The sequence below is a fragment of the Neovison vison genome, chromosome 2 (assembly GCF_020171115.1).
Source record: "Neovison vison isolate M4711 chromosome 2, ASM_NN_V1, whole genome shotgun sequence".
Lineage (NCBI taxonomy): Eukaryota > Metazoa > Chordata > Mammalia > Carnivora > Mustelidae > Neogale > Neogale vison.
This window is the reverse complement of record NC_058092.1, coordinates 41492308-41517663: the sequence shown is the minus strand read 5'-3', so window position 1 is coordinate 41517663 and position 25356 is coordinate 41492308. Positions and strand designations below refer to the sequence as shown.

The 25356-nt window shown below is 38.1% G+C and overlaps 1 protein-coding gene and 1 pseudogene across 2 annotated transcripts in view; one reads left to right on the top strand and one right to left on the bottom strand.

Annotated features, from left to right (window-relative positions):
* The window catches only part of OSBPL9 (oxysterol binding protein like 9), a 173004-nt gene that overhangs the window by 144691 nt on the left and 2957 nt on the right, over positions 1-25356 (bottom strand). The window lies entirely within an intron of this gene.
* Positions 9654-11111, top strand: LOC122899965 (annotated as a pseudogene).

Sequence of the window (25356 nt, the reverse complement as noted above, 5' to 3'; positions counted from 1 at the left end):
AATCTCTCACATCCTTCCACTTAACTTCATCTCCACTGTAACCACCCTAATCCAGTCCTCCATAATCCATCCCCTAGGCCACATCACCTTCCAAATCCTCTATATCTACTCCCCCTCTCCTCTAATCCTTTTCCAGATAGGAGCCAGAAGAATCTTTTCAAAACAAACTTGAACAGATCACTACCTTGATTAAAAACAGAACAAGCAAGCAAAAAAATATTTCAAGGCTCTACATTGCTCTTAGGATAAAATCCAAATTTCTTCATTTATCTTCTACAGAGACCCTCTTTGTTCTGGCCCTAGTTGATCTCTAAAGTCCCCATTATCTCTGTACTCCAGCCACACTAACCTTTCACTCCCTGAACCAGCCAAATGCCTTCCTGCTTTAGGCCCTTTACACAGACTGTTCCCATTACCTGAAGTGCTTGCACTCATCTATCTTCACCTCATTAAATGCATAATTCCTACTCATCCCTCAATTCCCTAAGAAGAAAAGCTTTACCTGAACCCCTAGACTAGACTACCCACCACTCACATAATATTCTCATATAACACCCTCTTCCTTCATAATATGGTTGAGAAATAAAATCTCCCTGGACTTCTCAGTGTCACTGTCAAAAGCCCTGGAGTTCTCCAACATTTCTACATCCCCCAAAATTAGATCTGTTGTTTTCCCCATCTGAAAGGATAATAAAACTTACATTTCCCCCCAAAAAGCTAAAAGGTCAAAGCCTGGCGTAGGTCCCTAGGCTAAGCCCCTAACGTGCTAGGAAGAAGGTAGCAGGTCTCTCCCTAGGTATTTACATATAAAGGAAGGAAGGAAGGAAGGAAGGAAGGAAGGGAGGGAAGAACAAAGGAATGGAGGAGTGGAGGGTGGGAGGAAGATGGACTAGACTGGGGGACGGAAGGAAGAGGGAAAAAAAGGAGGGAAGGAAAGGAGAAAGGGAGAAAAGCAGAGGAAGGAAGGAGAAAGCAGAAGGCAGGCAGGCAGGAAAAGCAAGAAGAAAAAGAGAGAAAAGAATGAATGAATGAATGAAAGAAAAGAGGAGAGGAGAAAGAAAAGAATGAAAGAAAGAGAAAGAAAGAAAAGGGAAGCCTCAGAACTGGAAAAGGCCTCTAGACTGTAAATGCAGAGACCCACAAGGCTATCTGGCTCCAGGAAAGATTTTACTTGCATACCGAGTTAGATACAAAAGTAAGGGGCTGAAGTTAGGATTTAGATTTAGGCTTATTACCTTTCTAAGGCGACCCTTTTCAGGAGGAGAGAGATAGCCACCTCTTCAAAAGCAGAGAAGAATCATTTTTCCTCATCCTTCACCTACAGCTACTCAGCTGTATGTGTACAAGTGATGTGGTTCTTACAGCACTGCCCTAGGGCTAAGGACTAGGGCAGAAGCAGGCCAACACACTTATGATTATGAACTCTGTCTCTAACCCAGAATTCCTCATGTATGCATTCAGAATAAAATTAATAAAAATGAGTATTTTTAAAACCCACGAAGTATTTAAATAATTCTGAAATTAAAGTTCATCATCCCTGTTAGCCTATAAATTTTAAGAGAATAGTCTAATATACATAAGATTCAAAAATATTTGTTGAAAAAAAAATTTGTTGAACGGATGGTGGGAAGACTATGTATAAATGCAGACAGCCATTTTCAGTTTCAATAAATAGCGCCTACAGCCTTATATACTATGTCTCAATAGCAAGTAATCCACAGCTTCCATTATTATTTTGGTTACGTTGGCAAGAAAATGAAAATAAAGTTGTTAAATAAGTTACCTCAGCACAAATTAAATTTCATAGCTTTTTGTCTGTTACTTAGCCTCTTAAGCCTGTCCCAAAGGACTACCTTCTTCATACCTGCTCGACACTTAAAGATATTTATTTTGGCACTGACTGCTGCTCCCAGGAAGTCAAGAAACAGAGCCTAAACCCCACCTGTTCTGCTTAACAGAATAGGTGGGGATATAATCACCACATTCATAACCCACCAAGAAATCTAGGCTGGGGTTAAAGCAACCAAAAGAAGCTTTTTGCTGGCTGCAGAATAAAGAACCTTGTGGAGATAATTACTAAATTAATGAAACCAAAAAGTTTTCCTTTACCCATGGTAGTGAATTTCTTACAGTCACAAAGGTCTGTCAGAAAGAAGAATTTACACTGACAAAATTAATTGCACCAACTATTACAGAATGTAACTTTTTTTGGCTCACTTAATGAGCGAGACAAACTGTATCCACAGAGATACATATCATCTCTCTCACTCCAAATTCACTGGCAGTTACCAGCACCACTGCCTCCCTGACACATACATACTTTCCCAATGATCACTTTAGGGAAAATACATAAAATAATAAAAAATACAGATTATTTATATGCTAGTTTAAAGTAAATGGACTTCACTTTAGATATAAATCACATTGTGTGATTATAATCTCAGCCATAGTTCATCAGGAAGTTATCAATGAACACACCACTGAACAGTTAAATAGAAAATACTGTAATTTCAACCTCAAGTTGCTTTAAAATACTTTGTGGACTGGTCAATAATCACTAAGGGATGTTACTGAATTTTTTTTTTTTAAATATTTTTATTTATTTATTTGTTTGACAGAGAGAGAGATCACAAGCAGGCAGAGAGGCAGGCAGAGAGAGAGAGGGGGAAGCATGCTCCCTGCTGAGCAGAGGGACCTTGGGATCATGACCTGAACCGAAGGCAGCGGCTTAACCCACTGAGCCACCCAGGTGCCCCTGAATCTTATTTTTAAATAAACCTTCTGGTCTATCAGGCTGCAGGGGAAAGGAGAAAAGTTTTTCTTTCATCTGAGAATTCCAGAACCATACAAAAATTTTTATAGAACATGCGATTTGAAATTGGTTGTGAACTGAGTATTAGGAAACACATAAGCAGAAAACGCCCAAACCAGAGTGGTATGACAGTAAATGAGCTGTGTTCTTAAGAGAACAGCACAAAATAATTTATAGAGTGCTCTGCCTGTTCCGTCCACTTCTTAAAACCTTAGGAAAAGGTTACTTTAAGGACACTGAAAATTACTAAGCTGAATGTCAGTCTTAAATCAGTTTAATGTACAACTGCTTCTCACAAAGGAGTTAATGCAATCTAGCAGGTCCTCTTAATTGTTACACTCTGGATATACTTTATTACTTTATCTGAACTTCTGTGTACCACATAAAAAACATCTTCTGAAGGGATGGTTACACATGTTTCAAAGTAATTTAAATTAAGAACAGCTCAAAATATTCTCCATTTAGGCTTCTAAGTCTATAGACATATGAAATCTCTCTTTAAAATGTACAAAATATGGGCACCTGGGTGGCTCAGTGGGTTAAGCCTCTGCCTTTGGCTCAGGTCATGATCTCAGGGTCCTGGGATTGAGCCTCGCATCGGGCTCTCTGCTCAGCAGGGTGCTGGCTTCCCCCTCTCTCTCTGCCTCTCTGCCTACTTGTGGTCTCTGCCAAATAAATAAATAAAATCTTTAAAAATAAATAAAATAAAATGTACAAAGTAATTTCAATCCTTCAAGCATGTATGTGCTTTTTAATAAACGAAAAGCAAGTACCATTTGTAGGGAAAAAAATGACATTATGCATATCCAGAGATAAGTAACTTACATTGTCCTATAGACAGTGCCATTTAATGAAATAACATGAGCTGTAGGGTGAAAAGATAAGGTTTTGAACTTCAGTCCTGCCAACTTGATAAAAGGGTGACCCAGACTAAGTAACAAACTCCCAGAGAAGGGTTGTTATATACTTTCATTGGATCATTGCAAGCACTGAGTTAGTACAAGTAAATTACTTAGCATAACACTTGGCATATAAAAAGCACAAGACTCATGCCCCTTTCTCCCTTCTACCTTAAATACAGCAGGAAACACACAATCATTTTCTCTGAACGTAAGGTAACCATCAGACCGTGGTTTTAGGCATGTCTCCTACCATCAGCTCAGTCCCACACAACACACCCACACACCCACCCACACAGTCCCCAATCTGCTTTAATAACATGCAGCCACCACAAAAAAAAACAATAAAACAAATCATAATTTTCTCCTCCTTCATGCTCACACACTTCCTTTGTGGACTCCTTCCCAATCCAGCTCCTATGCTCAGGTACAATTTATCCCATTCTATTCAATTTATGGGTGTTGCTATTGTATTAGTTATTATATTTTTGTTACATCTATTTTTCTTGTCAAACAGTGGGTTTGACTGTTTCTATATTACTAGTATTCCCATACTAGCTTATAGAACCTAACTGATGCCTAGAACCTGGAAGATATGAGATAAATGTCTGCTAAATGAATAGCCCTAACCCACCTGTGTGGCTCAGTGAGTTGAGCATCTGACTCTTGGTTTCGGCTCAGGTCATGATCTCAGGATCCTAGGACCCTGGGATCGAGCCCCACCTCTGCCTCTGTGCTCAGTACAGAGTTTGCTTGAGATTCTTTCCCTCACCTTCTCCATCCCCCTCTGCTCCTGGTCTCCACTCTCTTTCTCTCTCCCCCGAAAAAAATAGAATATTTAAATGAATAGCCCCAAGGGCACCTGGGTGGTTCATTCTGCCTTCTGCTTGGTTGTAATCTTGGGGTCCAGGGATGACTCCCTGCTCAAGGTGGAGTCTCCTCCTCCCTCTCCCTCTCCCCCTTCACTCATGCTCTTGCTCTCCCCCTCTCAAATGAATAAGTAAAAAAATCTTAAAAAAAAAAAAAAAACGAACAGCCCAGCCTCCTCTCCCTGGCACCCTACTCATTCAACAAACATAATTTACTCAAAATATGCCCATTCATTCCGATTTAGGGTATTCAACAATTCTGACTAAAACAGCAGAAACTTTTTTCCCCATTTCTGATACCTTTACATCTCTTTTGAACAAATTTCTTATATTTTAAAATCTTACCATAAAACAAATAAAGAACAAGAAAAATCTCCAATAATGTTATGTAAGCACTAAATCAAATAAAACTTGGCACCGAAGTTACCACTTATTTTTATCTTTGTTATAACTAGTTAATTGTACCTTCAACAGGACTGTAAGTTTTTAAATATTAGTTCAGCATATTCTACTATACTAAGTACTCAAAAGTATCTTAATGAATTAGCTAACTCACAATGGTATACAGTGCCATCAATCAAAACCTGTTTAATTGGAAATATAACTGTGGATTAGTAAATCCATCTGCTTCACAGAGCAAATGAGCCTGGAAAAGTTTTGCACAAACATATTCAAAATTCACAGGGGAAGATTAGTTTGCCATTTAAACTAATTCTACAATCCTTTTATAAAGCAAAGAATGCCTCCCCAAACCTGTTAAAGACACTTAAATTCTTATTTGAATGTTAATTTTACTTTGCTTGAAATAAACTATCTATATTTAAAAGATCAAGTAAAAGAGTCTCATCTGATGTGCTCTGATTCTCTCACAGCTTAAAGTGAGGTCTTCTGAACTTCGTAACACCTAGCATCCCATCTCACCTTCCTTAAAGCACATATTACTTCTATTTTGTATGTAAATAATGTATGTGCATGACTCATTGCTTCTCTTAGAGGGCAGGGCTTCTGATTCATCCTCTGCCCCCACCCAACACCCCTGCTATACCTTTGGAAAGAATAAACATTTAATACAATGATGGCAGAGTACTTGTGAACATATGTCAAAATGGTCTCTCTCCTTTTAACATAAATGTAAACACTGCCCCAGTATTAAGTCATATGTCACTTCATTTCCAACAGCTTATTAGATTGCCTCATAGCCAGTGTTGGACCTTGGGCCATGTAATCCTGGAACATAGGTGGTCAATCTGGTAGGCAAAACTAACCCACAAAGAGAGAAATCACAAGAGACTGACTCTAGGACATGAAATGGCCAGGAAAGGGACAGGAAGGAATTCTGCAGGATGGCAGCAATGCTTTTGGGATATTTTATATTTGGGACAGGAAGGAATTCTGCAGGATGGCAGCAATGCTTTTGGGATATTTTATATTTTGGGATACTGGTAAAAAGGGTATGAACTGATTTCAAAACTCACCTAACTGTATACCTGAAAACTATGGGGTTTTTTGTTTTTTACTGAATGTAATCATATCTAAAAAATAAATAAATAAATAAATAGTACTTCCCAGAATTCCACACAGGTAACACTGCTTACAACAGCAATTATAAAACCTAAAATGACAGCAGTTATTCCTGTCATCTCCTCTCTATTTGGAGAGCATGAGCTCCTTAAACTATCCTGATAGTATTTAACGTACCAGAAAGCCTTCACCAGCTAAGCCTTCACCAGAGAGCCTTCACCAGAGTCTTATGGGCACTCAAGATTAAAATGTCATCATGCTACTGGAAATCCACACCAATAAAAACTTGGAGGAGCCAAAGGCCCACAATAGTGGAAGAATTTCCCCCCATTCATCCCTCAAGTTATCACAGATAACTCCCTCATCTCCCACCCATCCCCCATTATAGAAATCTTCATGTCCCGCAAAAGATTTGTGGTGTCTATACTACAGATAAAGCCTCAGGGAAGTATACTGAATCAGTACACAAGGGAACAGTAATATTAAGGGTCTAAGATCCTGGGAAGACAGCTGCTTTTCTTTAAAAAAAAGACCTATATTAGAACAAATATATACAAGATCATCTTTAAGAGCTGGAACAGCCTGGCGGTCATTATACTAATTATGGCTAATTAAGTACCAGAAAGTTTTAATAGTATCGGAAACTAAAGTAAGATGGCCAGAGCAAGAACCACAAGGCCAGAAGAAAAGTTTTTCTGACCAAAAGATCAGACCTGCTGAGTTCTCGTAATAAGTATGTCTCTAATACTGAGATACTGTATTATGATATCAGTGTCAGATGTCATTAAGTATCTGTAACACATTACTCCCTTTGGTCTGCTTCTGCTTAGAATCTGGCATTCCATACAGCTTGCTTTCAGAGAGTATGTGCACTACTGCACTAATCAGATAGCCTAAGTATGCATACAAGTCTCAACAGTTCTATTTGTTATGAATTAATAAATTGGAATACTAGTTTATATAATGTAAATACAATGGCCATGAGTTTCTACCACAGTTACTATAAATCTGGTTAAGTCCTCCTTCAAAGATTTTCTGAGTCAACAAAAGCTGAGTGTCAAATCAGCAATCCTTCTGAATTCAGCAGTATAAACGTCATCCTATAAAGAGACTTGCAGCAGTGCTTCTGAAGCTGTACCCCTGCCTTCCAAATTACCTCTAGCATGTAAACCCTAGGTGACTAACTCACAAATATAGGTCCACATCCCTTACCTGAGACCTTTGCTTCAGATGTTTTGAAATTCACAATTTGAGAAAAATAATATACATATAGTACATAAACTGTGTCACAGTCTAGGGATCTAGGGTATCAAGCATTTAATTAATTTCACAAACATATTGGCATTTCTATAGTACAACACATATTTACACCAACTATGGTAAAGACCATAAACAGCCTTAAGGTTCAAGATAGACTTTACTTCCAAAGAAGAATAAAGTTAGTGGAAAAAAAACCTTTGGAATTCAGAGATTAAGGGATTTCAAAATTATATGTAAAGGTTTGTCAGCGTGTGTGTGTGTGTGTGTGTGTGTGTGTGTGTAGGTAGATTCCATGTCCAGCATGGAGCCCAATGCAGGTTGAACTCACAACACCAAGATCAAGTCCTGAGCCAAGATCAAGAGTCAGACACTTACTTAACCGACTGAGCCACCCAGGCACTCCATGGGCTTATATTTTGATCTAGTGACCTATTACACTGTAAAGTCTCAGGTCTTTCACTATTTCTTAAAAAAGATAATTTTATCAAGTCAGAACTTAAAGCCAACAGATCAGTGGAAAGAACTACTTTCACAGCTTTTAACTTAACTAAGCACAGCTATGAAAATATAGTTTTCACATCATTTCTAAAGTTAAATATTAAATACTGAACAGCAGTTTAGATTGTGCAGATTAAAGGATGTTAATATATGGACCCTAATGTAAATTTTCCATTTTTGCTGTGCTTCTCACATATTTCCAGAATAGTAAATAATGATTAATGTTATTTCACAAAAAAACAACTGAAAGAAATGATAGAAGCAAGCACGTTAAGCTCCAGGTGGTTTGTGCTATAGATTAGTACTTCTCTGTGCAGTGATAGACCATTATCTTTCCACTTCACTTCTCTAACAAAAATTGCCCAGGAACGCTTTTCCTTATTTAGAAAAGACTAAGTCAGGGCCCAAAGCAATAAGGTTATGAAAAAACAAACAGTAAAAAGAACACTACGAAAATTTAAAGATGGGAAATTTGGTACAACACAAAAAATAATTTAGTTAGCATGAACAATAGTCAGAACGACAGTATTTTGAATTCTTAGTCCTAATTCTAAGACTCATCCTCGGGCTCAATTGAGAAGGGGACATGCTCCAAAAGAACAAATTTTTACATAGGAACTGGTAAAAAATGGTTCCCAGGAATTCAAGAGCTATGGCTAAAGGAATTTCTCAACTTTTCAAACTTCTCAAGAGAATGTTCAAGTTCTTGAGAAGTTAATCATCTACAATAAACATATTTAACTTCCACATTCAGGAGGAAAAACAACTTTTAAAAAAGCAGTTTAAAAGCCTTCATTCTTTGTCAGGTCTAATTTTACTTTGGGTTTCTTTAAAAGGCAAATGAAAAAAAAAAGAAGGAAGAAGAGTGAATATGCAAGCACAAAACGGTGGGTTAGTCATGCCTAAAGCTTGGTATCTGCTCCTAGGGGTCTTCTCCCCATCTGGTAGGCTCTCAGCGAGATGTAATAGGAAGGAGTCTTTTGTTTATCATTGGCATTTCAATAGGGATAATCTAAGTCCCTATCTTACGTCTTAGATGTAAAAAGATTCATTACTTTTTAATGATTAATCAAAGCAGTTAGCATTTTAGAAGGATCTTTGCAAAAAGTTTATTTCCCTGTGATAATGACATAAACTATTGTATGTCAACAGACGAGTAATAACTTGATATCACTTTTTTAAAAATATTACTGCTGGAGCAATGATGCAGTCAGTTAAGCATCTGACTCTTGGTTTCCACCCAAGTTGTAATCTCAGGGTCTGGAGATCCAGAATATGTCAGAATCTGCTTGAGATTTTCTCTCACTCTCCTTTTGCCCTTCCTGCTCATGTGAGTGTGTACGCACTGGGGCACATGCTCATTCATTCTCTCTCTCTCTCTCTCTCTCAAATAAATAAATAAGTAAATCTTATTTTAAAAATTACGCTAGTGCAATTCAATATCCTCTAACAGAAAGAACATTCTATTTGGGTAAGAAAACTTGATCAGATACACAGAAACTATCGTGTGATTTCGTAAGTCTCAATTTCTTCATGTGTGCAGGAAATAATATCAACTACTTCATACTAGTGTTAATTCCGTATTTACTGAACACTCACTAAATGCCAGCTACTGCTCAGAGGCTAGAGGTAAAATAATGAAGTTTCTGTTCTCATGGAGTTTATATTCCAGAGTAGAGAAACAGACAATAAACAAGAAAAAATAATTTCAGCAGCTAACAATAAACACCATTTAAAAAAAAAAAATCATTGTGGTCCCATATTGAACTCGAGTTGGAAGAGGCGAGTCGGTCTCAAAATGGAGGGCCATGATCCAAAGGAACCAGAGCAGTTGAGAAAACTGTTTATTGGTGGTTTGAGCTTTGAAACTACAGATGATAGTTTAAGAGAACATTTTGAAAAATGGGGTACACTTACAGATTGTATAGTGATGAGAGACCCCCAAACAAAATGTTCCAGGGGTTTTGGTTTTGTGACTTACTCTTGTGTTGAAGAGGTGGATACAGCAATGTGTGCCCGACCACACAAGGTTGATGGGCGTGTAGTGGAACCAAAGAGAGCTGTTTCTAGAGAGGATTCTGTAAAGCCTGGTGCCCATCTAACAGTGAAGAAAATTTTTGTTGGTGGTATTAAAGAAGATACAGAAGAATATAATTTAAGAGACTACTTTGAAAGTATGGCAAGATTGAAACCACAGAAGTTATGGAAGACAGGGAGAGTGGAAAAAAGAGAGGATTTGCTTTTGTAACTTTTGATGATCATGATACAGTTGATAAAATTGTTGTTCAGAAATACCACACTATTAATGGGCATAATTGTGAAGTTAAAAAGGCCCTTTCTAAACAAGAAATGCAGTCTGCTGGATCACAAAGAGGTCGTGGAGGTGGATCTGGCAACTTCATGGGTCGTGGAGGGAACTTTGGAGGTGGTGGTAACTTTGGCCGTGGTGGAAACTTTGGTGGAAGAGGAGGCTGTGGTGGTGGTGGTGGTGGTGGTGGCAGCAGAGGTAGTTATGGAGGAGGTGATGGTGGATATAATGGATTTGGAGGTGATGGTGGCAACTATGGTGGTGGTCCTGGTTACAGTAGTAGAGGAGGCTATGGTGGTGGTGGACCAGGATATGGAAACCAAGGAGGTAGAAATGGAGGTGGTGGTGGAGGATATGATGGTTACAATGAAGGAGGAAATTTTGGAGGTAACTATGGTGGTGGTGGGAACTATAACGATTTTGGAAATTATAGTGGACAACAGCAATCAAATTATGATCCCATGAAGGGGGGCAGTTTTGGTGGAAGAAGCTCGGGCAGTCCCTATGGTGGTGGTTATGGCTCTGGTGGTGGAAGTGTGGATATGGTAGCAGAAGGTTCTAAAAAATTTTCAGAAGAAAAGGGCTACAGTTCTTAGCAGGAGAGCGAGGAGTTGTCAGGAAAGCTGCAGGTTAGTTGAGACAGTCATCCCAAATGCATTAGAGGAACTGTAAAAATCTGCCACAGAAGGAACGATAATCCACAGTCAGAAAAGTTACTGCAGCTTAAACAGGAAACCCTTCTTGTTCAGGACTGTCATAGCCACAGTTTGCAAAAAGTGCAGCTATTGATTAATGCAATGTAGTGTCAATTAGATGTACATTCCTGAGGTCTTTTATCTGTTGTAGCTTTGTCTTTTTCTTTTTCTTTTCATTACATCAGGTATATTGCCCTGTAAATTGTGGTAGTGGTACCAGGAATAAAAAATTAAGGAATTTTTAACTTTAAAAAAAAAAAAATCATTGTGACAGTGACTGACAAGTGAGGTCTACTTTAGATAGGCTGTTATGGAAAGGATTCTCTAAGCAGTGACATCTGAAAAGACCTATGTAACAAGAAGGAAATCAGTCATGCTACAGACTAGGAGTAATAACATGGCAGAAAGCTATGCAAAGGCCCTGAGGCAGGAATAAATCTGAGGCACTCTAGGAACAGAAAAAAAATCTAGAGTGGACAGAAAGTGGTGAGCAAAGAAGTACTATAGCAAAATAAATGGAGGCAGATAACCAAGCACATCTAAGTCATAATAAAGAGTTTGGACTTTTTCCTTAAGTCACTAGAGAATTTTAAGCAGGGAAATAACAAGATCTTTCATTTTTCTTTTTGTTTTCTAAGATTACTTGGGCTGCTGATAGAAAATGCATTTTAGAGAGCAAAAATGGAAACAGAACAGTTACGAAGTTTTTTACAACAGATCAATTGAGACATGATGGTGGTTTATATACTACCATGGTAGCAAGAAAAAATGGGAGATGTTGAGAGGCTTAATGAGGTGATATATTTGACAATATCAGAAAATACCTACAACAGTGATTAACATCTAGCAGAGGCTTATGGCAGATTGTATTTTCCAACAAAGACCTACAATAATATGACTCACCCCACAAACTCTTCTATAACTTTGCCACTGACTCATTAAAAAGTGGAGCCTTCTACCTGTGGGTGGTCTTCATAAACTGCCTTAAGTAAGTAAACTATTACCCAACTGAGCAGAACTATAATAATGCCGATTATTGTACCTTCTCTTCCAGCATCACAAACAGCACAGGAATCTTAATCTCCCAAAACCAGATAACTGAGCCCACATTAAGTAAGGATGAAGGAGAAATGGGATTCTTCATTCATTTTGCTACCTAAAGAAATGCAACACTAAATTATATGGAAAGTTCTTAATAAAATGTTATTAAGTTGTAGAGTATCATGCAAAAGATGATCTAGTTTTATACAAAATACATACATGTATATTTAAACATAAACAATTTTTAGGAAAACTATTTTCCAAAACACAGAGGAATTTCAGATGGGACTTTCCTGCCTTCTACTGTATATGCTTTTCAGTACTGTTTCAATTTCTTAAAATTAAGGGTCTCATCTCTTTAAGAACAATAAAACCACTGTTTTAAAGCTTTAAAAAAGGAATCAATGTCACCAAATTATGCAGAAACAGTGCTATTAAAATTAAGTGTGAAAAAGGCAAGAGTACCCATTGGATTTAGACCTTTGTTAGGATTTTCAGTAAAATCTGGAGATTAAGACTGCTGCAGAGTAAATGTAAGATGGATGGATACAAACAGTGCAGAAAAGGCTTTCCACAGGTTTAAGGAGAGAGGTCAAGATGGTATTTCCAGAGACACACAGAATGAGCAGAGACATTTTTTGACTTGGAAGAAATATGACCATGTTAATTTGAATAAAAAAGTCAAGCAGGTCCTAAAATTCATATAGAAATTCAAAGGACCCAAAATAGCCAAAACTATCTTAAAAAAAAAGAAAAAAGAAAAAGGATGAAAGACATACATCCCAATTTCAAAACTGATTACAAAGCTATAATAATTATAACGGTGTGACACTGACTTAAGGGGAGACATAAAGATCAATGGAGTAGAATTAAGAGGCTAGAGACAATATACAGTAACAGTCACCTTACAGGCAATACAATGGCACTAAAATCATATCTCTCAATAGTTACCCTGAATGTTAATGGGCTAAATGCCCCAATCAAAAGACACAGGGTATCAGAATGGATAAAAAAACAAAACCCATCTATATGTTGCCTCCAAGAAACTCATTTTAAACCCGAAGACACCTCCAGACTTAAAGTGAGGGGGTGGAAAAGAATTTACCATGCTAATGGACATAGAAGCAGGAGTGGCAATCCTTATATCAGATCAATTAGATTTTAAGCCAAAGACTATAATAAGAGATGAGGAAGGACACTATATCATACTCAAAGGGTCTGTCCAACAAGAAGATCTAACAATTTTAAATATCTATGCCCCCAACGTGGGAGCAGCCAACTATATAAACCAATTAATAACAAAATCAAAGAAACACATCAACAATAATACAATAATAGTAGGAGACTTTTACACTCCCCTCACTGAAATGGACAGATCATCCAAGCAAAAGATCAGCAAGGAAATAAGGGCCTTAAACGATACACTGGACCAGATGGACATCACAGATATATTCAGAACATTTCATCCCAAAGCAAGAGAATATACATTCTTCTCTAGTGCACATGGAACATTCTCCAGAATAGATCACATCCTCGGTCCTAAATCAGGACTCAACCGGTATCAAAAGATTGGGATCATTCCCTGCATATTTTCAGACCACAATGCTCTGAAGCTAGAACTCAACCACAAGAGGAAGTTTGGAAAGAACCCAAATACATGGAGACTAAACAGCATCCTTCTAAAGAATGAATGGGTCAACCGGGAAATTAAAGAAGAATTGAAAAAAATCATGGAAACAAATGATAATGAAAATACAACGGTGCAAAATCTGTGGGACGCAACAAAGGCAGTCCTGAGAGGAAAATATATAGCGGTACAAGCCTTTCTCAAGAAACAAGAAAGGTCTCAGGTACACAACCTAACCCTACACCTAAAGGAGCTGGAAAAAGAACAAGAAAGAAACCCTAAGCCCAGCAGGAGAAGAGAAATCATAAAGATCAGAGCAGAAATCAATGAAATAGAAACCAAAAAAACAATAGAACAAATCAACGAAACTAGGAGCTGGTTCTTCGAAAGAATTAATAAAATTGATAAACCCCTGGCCAGACTTATCAAAAAGAAAAGAGAAAGGACCCAAATAAATAAAATCATGAATGAAAGAGGAGAGATTACAACTAACACCAAAGAAATACAAACAATTATAAGAACATACTATAAACAACTCTACGCCAACAAATTTGACAATTTGGAAGAAATGGATGCATTCCTAGAAACATATAAACTACCACAACTGCACCAGGAAGAAATAGAAAGCCTGAACAGACCCATAACCAGTAAGGAGATTGAAACAGTCATTAAAAATCTCCAAACAAACAAAAGCCCAGGGCCAGACGGCTTCCCGGGGGAATTCTACCAAACATTTAAAGAAGAACTAATTCCTATTCTCCTGAAACTGTTCCAAAAAATAGAAATGGAAGGAAAACTTCCAAACTCATTTTATGAGGCCAGCATCACCTTGATCCCAAAACCAGACAAGGATCCCATCAAAAAAGAGAACTATAGACCAATATCCTTGATGAACACAGATGCAAAAATTCTCACCAAAATACTAGCCAATAGGATTCAACAGTACATTAAAAGGATTATTCACCACGACCAAGTGGGATTTATTCCAGGGCTGCAAGGTTGGTTCAACATCCGCAAATCAGTCAATGTGATACAACACATCAATAAAAGAAAGAACAAGAACCATATGATACTCTCAATAGATGCTGAAAAAGCATTTGACAAAGTACAGCATCCCTTCCTGATCAAAACCCTTCAAAGTGTAGGGATAGAGGGCACATACCTCAATATCATCAAAGCCATCTATGAAAAACCCACTGCAAATATCATTCTCAATGGAGAAAAACTGAAAGCTTTTCCACTAAGGTCAGGAACACGGCAGGGATGTCCATTATCACCACTGCTATTCAACACAGTACTAGAAGTCCTAGCCTCAGCAATCAGACAACAAAAGGAAATTAAAGGCATCCAAATCGGCAAAGAAGAAGTCAAATTATCACTCTTCACAGATGATATGATACTCTATGTGGAAAACCCAAAAGACTCCACTCCAAAACTGCTAGAACTTATACAGGAATTCAGTAAAGTGTCAGGATATAAGATCAATGCACAGAAATCAGTTGCATTTCTCTACACCAACAACAAGACAGAAGAAAGAGAAATTAAGGAGTCAATCCCATTTACAATTGCACCCCAAACCATAAGATACCTAGGAATAAACCTAACCAAAGAGGCTAAGAATCTATACTCAGAAAACTATAAAGTACTCATGAAAGAAATTGAGGAAGACACAAAGAAATGGAAAAATGTTCCATGCTCCTGGATTGGAAGAATAAATATTGTGAAAATGTCTATGCTACCTAAAGCAATCTACACATTTAATGCAATTCCTATCAAAGTACCATCCATCTTTTTCAAAGAAATGGAACAAATAATCCTAAAATTTATATGGAACCAGAAAAGACCTCGAATAGCCAAAGGGATATTGAAAAACAAAGCCAAAGTTGGTGGCATCACAATTCCGGACTTCAAGCTTTATTACAAAGCTGTCATCATCAAGACAGCATGGTACTGGCACAAAAACAGACACATAGACCAATGGAACAGAATAGAGAGCCCAGAAATAGACCCTCAACTCTATGGTCAACTAATCTTCGACAAAGCAGGAAAGAATGTCCAATGGAAAAAAGACAGCCTCTTCAATAAATGGTGTTGGGAAAATTGGACAGCCACGTGCAGAAAAATGAAATTGGACCATTTCCTTACACCACACACAAAAATAAACTCAAAATGGATGAAGGACCTCAATGTGAGAACGGAATCCATCAAAATCCTTGAGGAGAACACAGGCAGCAACCTCTTCGACCTCAGCCACAGCAACATCTTCCTAGGAATATCGCCAAAGGCAAGGGAAGCAAGGGCAAAAATGAACTTTTGGGATTTCATCAAAATCAAAAGCTTTTGCACAGCAAAGGAAACAGTTAACAAAACCAAAAGACAACTGACAGAATGGGAGAAGATATTTGCAAACGACATATCAGATAAAGGACTAGTGTCCAAAATCTATAAAGAACTTAACAAACTCAACACCCAAAGAACAAATAATCCAATCAAGAAACGGGCAGAGGACATGAACAGACGTTTCTGCAAAGAAGACATCCAGATGGCCAACAGACACATGAAAAAGTGCTCCATATCACTCGGCATCAGGGAAATACAAATCAAAACCACAATGAGATATCACCTCACACCAGTCAGAATGGCTAAAATCAACAAGTCAGGAAATGACAGATGCTGGCGAGGTTGCGGAGGAAGGGGAACCCTCCTACACTGTTGGTGGGAATGCAAGCTGGTGCAACCACTCTGGAAAACAGCATGGAGGTTCCTCAAAATGTTGAAAATAGAACTGCCCTATGACCCAGCAATTGCACTACTGGGAATTTACCCTAAAGATACAAACGTAGTGATCCAAAGGGGCACGTGCACCCGAATGTTTATAGCAGCAATGTCCACAATAGCCAAACTATGGAAAGAACCTAGATGTCCATCAACAGATGAATGGATCAAGAAGATGTGGTATATATACACAATGGAATACTATGCAACCATCAAAAGAAATGAAATCTTGCCATTTGCGACAACATGGATGGAACTAGAGTGTATCATGCTTAGCGAAATAAGTCAAGCGGAGAAAGACAACTATCACATGATCTCCCTGATATGAGGAAGTGGTGATGCAACATGGGGGCTTAAGTGGGTAGGAGAAGAATCCATGAAACAAGATGGGATAGGGAGGGAGACAAACTGTAAGTGACTCTTAATCTCACGAAACAAACTGTGGGTTGCTGGGGGGAGGGGGGTTGGGAGAAGGGGGATAGGGTTATGGACATTGGGGAGGGTATGTGCTTTTGGGTAAATTGAAAGGGGAGATGAACCATGAGAGACTATGGACTCTGAAAAACAATCTGAGGGGTTTGAAGTGGCGGGGGGGTGGGAGGTTGGGGTACCAGGTGGTGGGTATTATACAGGGCACAGCTTGCATGGAGCACTGGGTGTGGTGAAAAAATAATGAATACTGTTTTTCTGAAAATAAATAAACTGGGAAAAAAAAAAAAAGAATTAAGAGGCTAGAAGTAAACCCTCATGTTTATGGTCAACTGATTTTCAACAAAGGTGCCAAGATAAAAAAAGAGTCTTTTCAATATAGGGTGCTAGAATAATTGGATAGCCACACATGAAAAGAATAAAAAATGATATAAAATTTACGAGAAAGAATGTCACCTTAGCTCACACCATGTACAAAAATTAATTCAAAATGAATCAAAGACCTAAATATAAGAGTTTAAACTTTAAACTCTTAGAAGAAAGCAGATATAAAACTTTCTGACCTTAGATAAAACAATGGTTTTATGTCACCAAAAGCACAAGCAACAAATGATAAGGTTAAACTAAACATAATCAAATTTGAAAATTTTGTGCTTCAAAGAACACCATCAAGAAAGTAAAAAGACAGGGTAGTTCATTTTGGTTAAGCAGCTGTCTTGGGCTCTAGTCATGATCTCAAGGGTCCTAGGATCAAGCTTCCTACTCAGTGGGGAGTCTGCTTCTCCCTCTACCTCTCCCACTAGGATCATGCTCTCTCACTTTTTTTCTCTCAAATAAATAAAATCTTAAAAAGAAAAAAATAAAGTAAAAAAGACAACCCACAGGAAAAAAATTTGCAAATTATGTATCTAATAGCAGACTTGTATCTAGGATATAAAAAAAAAAAGTCTTACAACTCAAAAAAGACAAATAACAATTTAAAAATTAGCAAAGGGGCTGGGAGCACCTGAGTGGCTCTGCTGATTAAGCAACGGACTCCTGATTTTGGCGTGGGTCATGATCTCAGGGTCATGAGATTGAGCCCCACCTCTGGCTCTGTGCTGGCCTACTTAAGATCCTCTCTCTTCCTTCCCCTCTGCCCCTACCCCACCCCCCTGCTCTAGCGCACGTGCTCTCTCTAAAAAAAATAAAAATAAAAAAATAAAAATTAGCAACAGACCTGAATAGATATTTCTCTAGAAAAGATACAAATGGGGCGCCTGGGTGGCTCAGTGGGTTGGGCCCCTGCCTTTGGCTCAGGTCATGATCTCAGGGTCCTGGGATCGAGTCCGGCATCGGGCTCTCTGTTCAGCGGTGAGCCTGCTTCCCTTCCTTTCTCTCTGCCTGCCTCTCTGCCTACTTGTGATCTCTCTCTGTCAAATAAATAAATAAAATCTTTAAAAAAAAAAAAAATACAAATGACCAATAATCATATGAAAAGGTGCTCAGTATCAGCAGCCATCAAGGAAACTAAAATCAAAACCATAGTAACATAGTACTTCATACCCACTTAGGATGGCTATAATCAAAATGACAGATAATAACAGTACTGGCAAGGATGTAGAGAAATTGAAACCCTTATACCTCTGGTGGGAATGTAAAATCATGCTGCTGCTTTGGAAAACATTTTGGCAATTTCTCAAAAAGTTAAATATAGAGTCACCATATGACCCAGCAATTCCACTCCTATGTATATACAAGAGACATGAAAACATACGTCCACACCAAAACATATGTACACATATGTTCATAGTAGCATTAGTCACAATACCTAAAAAAAAAAAAATGGAAACAACTCAAATGTCTGTTAACTGATGAATGGATAAATACAAATGTATAATACTCATACAACAGAATATTCAGCTGTAAAAACTATTGATATGTGCTATAATATGGATGAATCTTAAAAACATTATGCTAGGGGCGCCTGGGTGGCTCAGTGGGTTAAGCAGCTGCCTTCGGCTCAGGTCATGATCCCAGGGTCCTGGGATCGAGTCCCGCATCGGGCTCTCTGCTCAGCAGGGAGCCTGCTTCCCTCTATCTCTCTCTCTGTCTACTTGTGGTCTCTGTCTGTCAAATAAACAAATAAAATCTTTAAAAAAAAACATTATGCTAAATGAAAGAAGCCATACTAAAATTATTTAAAGAAAACTTTTATAATATGATTCTACTTACATGAAATGTACAAAATAGGCAAATCTATAGAGACCAAAAGCAGATTAGTGGTTGCCTAGGTTGGGGTACCAGTAACAATATAATAGAAAGTGTTTCTTCTGTGGGTGATCAAAGTTTTCTAAAATTGTGGAGACAGTTACACAATTCTGTGAACATACTAAAAACCATTTAATTGTATTCTTCAAATAGATGGTATGTGAATTATTACCTGTTCACACACACACACACACACACACACACAAGCAACAAGCAGCCCAAAGATTTCCTAAAAATTTCCACATGAAATTGTTACAACAAAGACATTTAGGTGTTGTATTGCAAAATAAATATTCTTAAAATAAACAAACCACAAAAGCCCAACATAGAAAGGAATTTTAAGATACATGAGAGAAAAGGAGTAGAGAAAGCAAAAAAGGAGAAAATCTATAGACTGGGGTCCTTGAAAATTTGTGAACAGATGGAATCCAGAATACCCAAGGATTACCTCTTCCACTATGATGGGGAAGAATGCAGGCAAGGGTTGGCAGGAAAGTAGGTATACTACTAAGGGTGGGTACAAGACGTTAAGAGTCTTCCCACTAAATGTACTCCATTGTCTCTGGGAAGCACGGCACCTTCCCTGAATGACAGAGGAAAGAGAAGGGTTGAGAGAATGTATAGACAGCTGTCAAAGGGACAAAGCAAATATTCACCCAATATTTTATCTATCCATCTGTGTTATAGTAGTAATGCTAAAATAAAACACAACAAATGAAGTAGACAATCTTAGCATGAAGGCCTAATGTCAACATAACTCCAGGAAATAGCAAATGGACTTTCATAATAATCTTAATATTATCATGTGAATGGGAAAAAATTATGAATACCTCAAAACACTTCCTCTGAATATAATTCCATTTGTATGACTCCATGTACCTTATAAATGTAACATTTGCAATAAATTTTTTTTTAAAGATTTTATTTATTTATTTGACAGAGAGAAGTCACAAGTAGATGGAGAGGCAGGCAGAGAGAGAGAGAGAGGGAAGCAGGCTCCCTGCTGAGCAGAGAGCCCGATGCGGGACTCGATCCCAGGACCCTGAGATCATGACCTGAGCCGAAGGCAGCTGCTTAACCCACTGAGCCACCCAGGTGCCCTGCAATAAAATTTTTTTAAAAAAGTAAAGTCCCTTTTTTAAAGAACTCGTCTAAGAGAATCCTTCATGATAAAATGAGAAGGAAAACAAACGACTGGGCTAGCCATTTGTTTGTCTTCCTCTATCAGCAATAAAAGGAATAAATCCTTAATCTAAATCACTTGTGCATTGTCTTGGCTTTGATTGGAATTAGTTAAGTATTTGAAAATCTGATCCTATGACAATTACCACATACAGGAGTGGCATATTTAAGAATAATCTATTTTCCATCCTTCCACAAATTATCATCATCAACAAAACTGCTTGCAACAGAACCAAGAGCTGACTGCTTATCTGATACAACACTCTAAGCAAAAGATCCCACACAATTCTACAGGCTCTGGATAATAAAACAAAAGCCACTGCTGTTGATGTAAGCTCAATCATGTTTTATATAAACCATGGAATATACATTATTTGTTGTTAGCATATTCTGCAAAACTTACAAGGCTGTGTAAAACACAATTCCAAACAGCCTTCTGAATCTCATCTCTAAACCAAGTTTTAAGGGCCTTGGACATTCCATTCACTACAAGAACAATGCACCACACTGTAGGACTTGAACATCATAATGCTCAGTTACTGACACTGAGGAGTTTACAAATTTGTAAAGATAAAGAATGTACTATAGATATGGCTAGTTAATGTTAACAAATATAAAATGATTAAAAGCCCAAAAATTATATAAGCAAGTTTCAAGGGTACTGAAAGAGAAAAATCAAGGCTGACTAGAGTATTTAAGAAAGCAAACAATACAAAATTTCCATATTCTTCTTCCCACTGATACTCCTTACCATTTTAGAAGCTTCCTTTGTTTTCTTTTCAGCATATTTAGATTAGATACAATTTTTCTTTTGTTTCTTTTACAGTTCAAAAACGACTTATTAGCTTTGGACTTCTAATATACACCATATAAGCCTAATAAAAACTGTCAGAAACAGTTTATTCAGAAAAGTATAAATTCATTTTAACTGTCTGATGGGAGTGGCACTGGTATCTTTCTAGAATATGCAACTACCTCTTCTACACCTTTGTAAGAAAAATACATATTCTTAAGCTCTTCAAAATTCTTGATCATCTTCCAAACATTGCTAAGGACTGCCAAATAACACTTAACTGTGTTTCAACTACCAGTGGTTCTTTTTTGTTGTTGTTGTTGAGTTTATTTATTTATTTATTTGACAGGAAAAAGAGAGTGAGTCCAAGAGCAGGGGCCAGGGAGGGAGAAGCTGACTCACTCCTGAGCAGGGAGCCCAAGGCAGGGCCTGATCACAGCACCCTGGGATCATGACCTGAGCTGAAGGCAGACACTTAACAGACCGAGCCACCCAGGGTGGCCCCCAACAATCAGTAATTCCGAAATGTAAAATCTCTCCCAGGTAGCATGTAATAGGTAAGAATATATGATTTTTCAAATGATTCTTTTTACAAAAAATACTTTGAGTGGCACCGGTAGGTAACTTACTAATTCGCTGTTTCTAACTTTCTCTCTAAAATGTTACAAAAACAATATAAATAGAGTTAAACATTTTGGGATAATGATGAAATAAATCAAATGTTATAATCTCAACTAGTTCCTGAAACAACCTAATAACCTTTAATGTGTCCCTAGCCATTCCATTTTTCCAGGTACCAAGGCCATTAAATCTTTTACTATACTCCTTAAGTCCTAACTCTACTCTTATTTTTAACATGGATCTTGATTCCTGTTCTACATTTAAGCAAAATCCTACTGTAGAAGGCCTACCCCTTAATTCCATATCCCTCTCTGCCTCTTTCAGAATAAAACATCTCAAGCAATCTACATTCACTTTTTCTACTTCTTACACCTTACTCTTTAAACCAGTCCAATCTGCCTTTCCTCCACACCAACCACCCAAAAGAAACTGATCTCACTAAGGGCATCAATGATCTCCAAACTGATCAATCCAGTAGATTTTTTAGTCTTCACCTATTCAGTCTTCTCAACAGTACTCAGGCCAACTCACTATTCCCACCTTGACTGCCACATTCTTCTGGTTTTTCTCTTATTATATCTCTGGCTGTCCCTTGTCACTCTCCTGTGCAGCTTTCTTCTCTCCCAATCCCTTGGATGATTGTGGTTTAAAAATCTGTCCACAAATTCTTTGACACTCCTCTCAAAAGGTAGGGCCTAATTCCCCTTCCAATGCCTCAAATTCCTAATCCCATGAGAATGAGCTAAACTCATTTCTAATGAACAGAATAAGGCAGAAGTGATGTTCTCAGACTAAGTCATAAAAGGCACTGTAGTAACCTCCTCACTTTCACTTTGATCACTCCCTCTGGGTGAAGCCATAAAGCCAATCAGAATGACACTAATCTAGCCCAATGGAGAGGCTGACCGGTGAGGAACTGAGGCCACATTCCAACAGCCAGTAAGGAACTTAGGCCCTGTGCCAAATGCTGGATGAGTGAGTCATCCTGGAAGCTGATCCTTCAACTCCAGTCACGCCTTTCACAGGACCGCAACCCTAGCCAATGTCTTGACTACAACTTCTTAAGACCCTGAGCCAGAACCACACAGCTAAGTCACTCCCAAAGTTCTGAGCCACAGAAACTATGATAATGTTTGTTGTTTTAAATTGCTAAGTATTGGGGTAACTGACTACAAAGCATGTACTAAGCCAATGATGTTTCTCAGCATGCTAATTATTCTCTCAATTCTCCATATATAAAGCTAATACATCTGTAACCAGACTTTTTTCCTCAATTCTAAACTATAGGACATCTTTTTATCAATTTCAATATGCCCCAAAGCAACCTCTTCCCCAACCTGTTCCTCCTCTCTTCCCTATCATTATTCACCCATATAAAACCAAAAAACTCCGTTTCATTAGACGACTTCTCTCCTTATACTCATATCCAAACACTAAGTCCTAAAAATATGACCTGATTATTTCTCTGCAGTGACAGTCTTCTTTAAAGAGTACCTGTACCTCCTGATCAATTTTAAAATCATAGAGACAACCAGGTATCATGTACCACTTGAGGTAATGTTTCACCTATGAAGAATTCTTGCCCAGAAGAAAAAAATTATCTGATTAAGTTTCTAGCTCGACTTATCCATTTATACAGTTCCTATATTGTAGGAAATACAGACAACAAAGGAACATAATTAAACACACCACAAAAACACTGCCAGTAAAAATCCAGAATGTGGAAAATTCTACAGAATAAATGATCTGGTTTCTTCAACAAACAGAAAAAAGAAAGAAATGGAACTGGAATTCTGACTCAGACCAACTGGTGAGGGAGAGATGTTTGAGACAATCAAGGAAATTGAACACGGATATTTCATATTAGTAAATTATTAGTAGTAATACTTGTAATAATGATATTATGGTAACTTTTTTTAAAAAAAAAAGACCTGAACTTTTAGTAATACATCTGAAATATTCACAAATTAAAGGATACAGTATCTGGGATCTACTTTAAAATGAACCAGTGGAGAAGGAAGGAGCTGGTGAAGTATTAACAAAACTAGATTGGCTACATGTTGATAACTGTACAAACTGGATGACAGGAATTCATTTTAATATCCTCTTTTATGTATGTTTGAAATTTTATGTAATAAAAATTTTTCTAGGGGTCCCTGGGTGGTTCAGTGGGTTTAAAGCCTCTGCCTTCCACTCAGGTCATGATCCCAGGATTCTGGGATCGAGCCCCCATCGCATGGGGGGGGGGGGTCTCTGCTCAGCGGGGAGCCTGCTTCCTCCCCTCTCTCTGCCTGCCTTTCTGCCTACTTGTGATCTCTGCCAAATTAAAAAAAGAAATTTTTTTTTCTATAATAAAAAGTACTTATAACACTTAATGATTTCCACTGCCCTGGAGGGTAAAGTTCAAATTCCTTAGCAGTTTACCAAGAAAGCCTTTCATTATCTGGCCCCTACCTACCTCTTCAGCTCATCTCATGTCCACCTCACGGCCCAAACTTCAGAGCTATCTAACTCCTTACTCTTGGCTCCTTTGAAAACATTTATTCCCACTATCTCAAGCAGTTCTCTCTCTCTCTCTGCTCACACAGCTAACTTCTATTTATCACAGGTCACAACAAACTTGTTTCTTCTAGGAAACTTTCCATGACCTTCCAAGACTGAATCAAGTTACTTACCTACACACCCCCAAGCATCCTATGCTTCCCTGATCACAGCTCTTACTTGCTGTATCCCCCAGCAGACTCCAGGCGTCATGAAAGCATAGATTATTTCCATTTTATTTGCCATTTTAATGCCTCCTTTGGGCATTGCACCTGGCACACAGTAGGTTCTCAATAAACATTTGATAAATTTACAAAAGGCATGACCTTCACTAATTTCCTAACCTTCCAACTCCCCATAGAGAATTCCCTCCATTTTCCTTCCTTTTTCACCTTCTTTTGTGATAATGATTCACATAAATGGTTGGCTGTTCACAGTGTTCCAAATTTATACCTTATCTTATCTAACAAACTCATTACTTATATGCTATAAACTAACATTTATAGGCCTGAACTACATTTCCAGGCCTGACCTATGGCTCCAAATGCCTTCCAGACTCCCACTATCTCCCATATACAGTTTTACACCAGAGCTGCTCAGAAACCCTCAGTATCTTCTTAACGCATCTTTATGTTCTCAAGTTTCCCATTTTGTGCATATTTTCCATTGCCTAAAATGCCCTTCTTGGGGCGCCTGAGTGGCTCGGTTGGTTGGACGACTGCCTTCGGCTCAGGGCGTGATCCTGGAGTCCCGGGATCGAGTCCCGCATCAGGCTCCCAGCTCCATGGGGAGTCTGCTTCGCTCTCTGACCTTCTCCTCGCTCGTGCTCTCTCTCACTGTCTCTCTCTCTCAAATAAATAAATAAATAAATAAATGCCCTTCTTCTCTTCTCCCTTTATCCTATAAATCTCAGCTCAAATGTCTCCCTCCCCTTTTCTAGGCAATGTTCCCACAGCACTCTATTCTTATTTCTACTGTAGTATTTATCATATTGTTTTGAAATTTATCATACTGTTTTGAAATCATGTTTAGTTGTCTGCTGCTAGACTGTGAGTTCCTAGGTAGAAGGGACTCTCTTTCCTTCATTCTCTACCACCACCATAGAGAATACAATGCCTGTTATAAAGTCTGCCCCAAATAAATGCTTGCTGAATGAACTACACTGTATTGTTTCTAATAATTAAGAGACTGAACTGGAGCTGAAAAGATTGTCTAAATAATACTTTCCTAAAGCA